The 2,919-nt window shown below is 38.2% G+C and overlaps 1 non-coding gene across 1 annotated transcript; it reads left to right on the forward strand.

Moving 5' to 3' along the window:
* Nucleotides 1-2,282: 2,282 nt before the first annotated feature.
* On the forward strand, nt 2,283-2,562 carry LOC148107101 (Nuclear RNase P). The gene has a single exon (XR_015723127.1).
* The last annotated feature ends 357 nt before the right edge of the window (nt 2,563-2,919 follow it).

A 2,919-nucleotide genomic window follows, 5' to 3' on the forward strand; every position in this document is an offset into this window, starting at 1 on the left:
CCTTAGCTTTCATTGACATCTTTTGGTTTTTCTTCATTCTTCCCCATTTGTATCTTATTATGGGAGGACTTCTGAAAGTAACACGCAAAGAAAACTTGCATATAGTAAAAAGTTATTGTTAATTACTGAAATTGTCAATGAAATATAAATGTGCCAAGATGTTCGCACTCTGAGACACATGTAGGAATTGAAGCCTGAGAGGATAACCATGTCTTTCAGCTCATGCTCGGTCAAGGCTGTCTATTTCATACAATCATATGCATTATTTATATTATTGTTCTTTTTTTTTTTTTTGCCTTTGTATAGAGTGTTTTTTATATTTTTGTAATATTTAAAACAATCTCAGGGGCACCTGGGTGGCTCAGTCAGTTAAGTGTTCATCTCTTGACTTTGTTGGGCTCTGTGCTGAGCACAGAGCCTGCTTAAGATTATTTCTCCCTCTGGCCCTCCCCCCACCCCACACCCAGCTCACACAGGTGCACGCGTGTTCTAACAAAAAAACCCCGCAGTCTCATAGAGAAGTTGCAAACATAGTACAAAGTTGTGTTTTTTGTTTTTTTCATGATTCAGAGTAAGTTGCCCACATGGCTCCTGTCATCCTAAGTGTGTTTCCTACAGGACAAGGCGTTCTCCTATATAATTATAATATGGCCTCAATATCAGGAAATGATGGTAGCATTATCGTTTAGTCCGAGTTTACCACAGTTTCCTCATATGGTCAATTATATATAATTCCTGCCCAGAAACCTAAATTAGAGCAGGATACAGAAACCTATTGATCAGTCAGTAATAAGAATCATCAGAAATCAACATAGATGGAACCACAAACAAGATTTAGGCAAGGGAAGAAAATTCCACAGTATCTAGTGAAAAATATATTGGTCTAAATATAAAAGAAAAATGTCAGCATGATTCTAGGCATTGGGCTCCAATAGAGAGGCCAATTCTTAGTACTTGTAAGCACTATAGAAGTTTTACTTGGGTTTTGGTATTTTTTTTTAAAAGATTTTATTTATTTATTTGACAGAGAAAGACAGCCAGCGAGAGAGGGAACACAAGCAGGGGGAGTGGGAGAGGAAGAAGCAGCCTTCCAGCGGAGGAGCCTGATGTGGGGCTCGATCCCAGAACACCAGGATCACGCCCTGAGCCGAAGGCAGACGCTTAACGACTGAGCCACCCAGGTGCCCCGTGGGTTTTGGTATTTTGGGTCATTTTCTCAGACTTCAAAAATTTAAGATTTTCATTCATCTTTCAATCAATTATGCCTGCTCTGTGTGTTTGGCTCATGCTCTTACATTTTAAAATTTTGTCTTTAAAGCAAGTTCTTTAAATTAGTAGTTCTCAACTGTGGGCAATCCACCCCCCGCCCCCCCCCCCCCCCACAAGGGTTTCCAGACATTTGGCAATGTCTGAAGACATTTTTGGTTGTCATAACTGGGAAGAGGGCTACTACTTGCTTCTAGTGAGTAGAGATCAGGGATGCTGCTAGACATCCTTCATGCTCCGAGAAGTCCTCTATAATAGAGTTATCCAGCCTACAGTGTCTACCACTAAGGTTGAGAAGCCTTGCTCTAAAGCACAGTGGTTCAAATAATACATTTTTTTAAAAATCATTCAATACAATCAAGTGGATTTTATTTCAGAGATGCAAGGGTAGCTTAATATCACAAGTCAATGTGATACAGCACATAAACAAGAATAAAAACCCTATGATCATTTCAATAAATGCAGAAAAAGCACTTGACAAAGTTCAACATCCATTCATGATAAAATCCCTCAACCAAGTAGGTTTAGAGGAAATGTACCTCAACATAATAAAGGCCACATATGGAAAACAGACAGTTAACATTATACTCAACAGTGAGAAACTGAGAGCTTTGCCCCTAAGGTCAGGAACAAGGTAAGGATGTCTACTTTCACCACTTTCATTCAACATAATACTGGAAGTCCTGGCCATAGGAATTAGACAACAAAAAGAAATAAAAAGCATCCAGATTGGAAAGGAAGAAGTAAAACTTTCACTATCTGCAGATACTATATATAGAAAACCATAACAACTCCACCAAAAAATTACTAGAAGTGATCAATGAATTTAGAAAGGCCACAAGGTACAAAATCAATATACAGAAATCTGTTGCATTTCTATACACTAATAATGAAGTAGCAGAAAGAGAAATTAAGAAAATTATATTTACAATTGTACCCCCCAAATAATAAAATACCTAGGAATAAACTTAACCAAGGGGGTGAAAGACCTGTACTCTGAAAACTATAAAAGCATTGATGAAAGAAATTGAAGATGAAGTCTGAGACTAGGGCTAAAAGCAGCCCTCACAAGGTCTTCCCTGAGTTTTGGGGAGGTGAGTACCCAGAAAATAGGGCTCTGCAGGAGGGCAGACTGGGTAGGAGATGTCATGGATCCCACCCTTGGGGAGTGGTCTGGTGGATGCTTTCTTAGCCAGAGCTTGGAACAGACTCATGGCCAGTGAGTGAGTTCAATGGCTGAGGTGAGGTACCCTGCCTGAGAGCCTCATAATCCAATTCAGACTACTCTCTCCTGTCCCCTAAAAATAAATAATAATAATAATAATAATAATAATAATAATTAGTATAATGAAATAAAGAAATTGAAGAGAACACAAACAAATGGAAAGATATTCCATGTTCATGGATTGGAAGAAGCAATATTGTTAAATTGCCATACTGTTCAAAGCAATCTACAGATTTAATGCAATCCCTATCAAAATATCAACAGCATTTTTCACAGAACTGGAATAAATAATCTTAAAATTTGTATGGAATCACAAAAGACCAAGAATAGCCAGAGCAACCTTGAAAAAGAAGAAAACTAGAGGTATCACAATCCCAGATTTCAAGATATACTACAAAGCTGTAGTGATCAAAACAGTATGGTACTGG

Source organism: Ursus americanus, chromosome 35 (genome assembly GCF_024610735.1).
Source record: "Ursus americanus isolate L20-20 chromosome 35, mUrsAme1.1.p, whole genome shotgun sequence".
NCBI lineage: Eukaryota > Metazoa > Chordata > Mammalia > Carnivora > Ursidae > Ursus > Ursus americanus.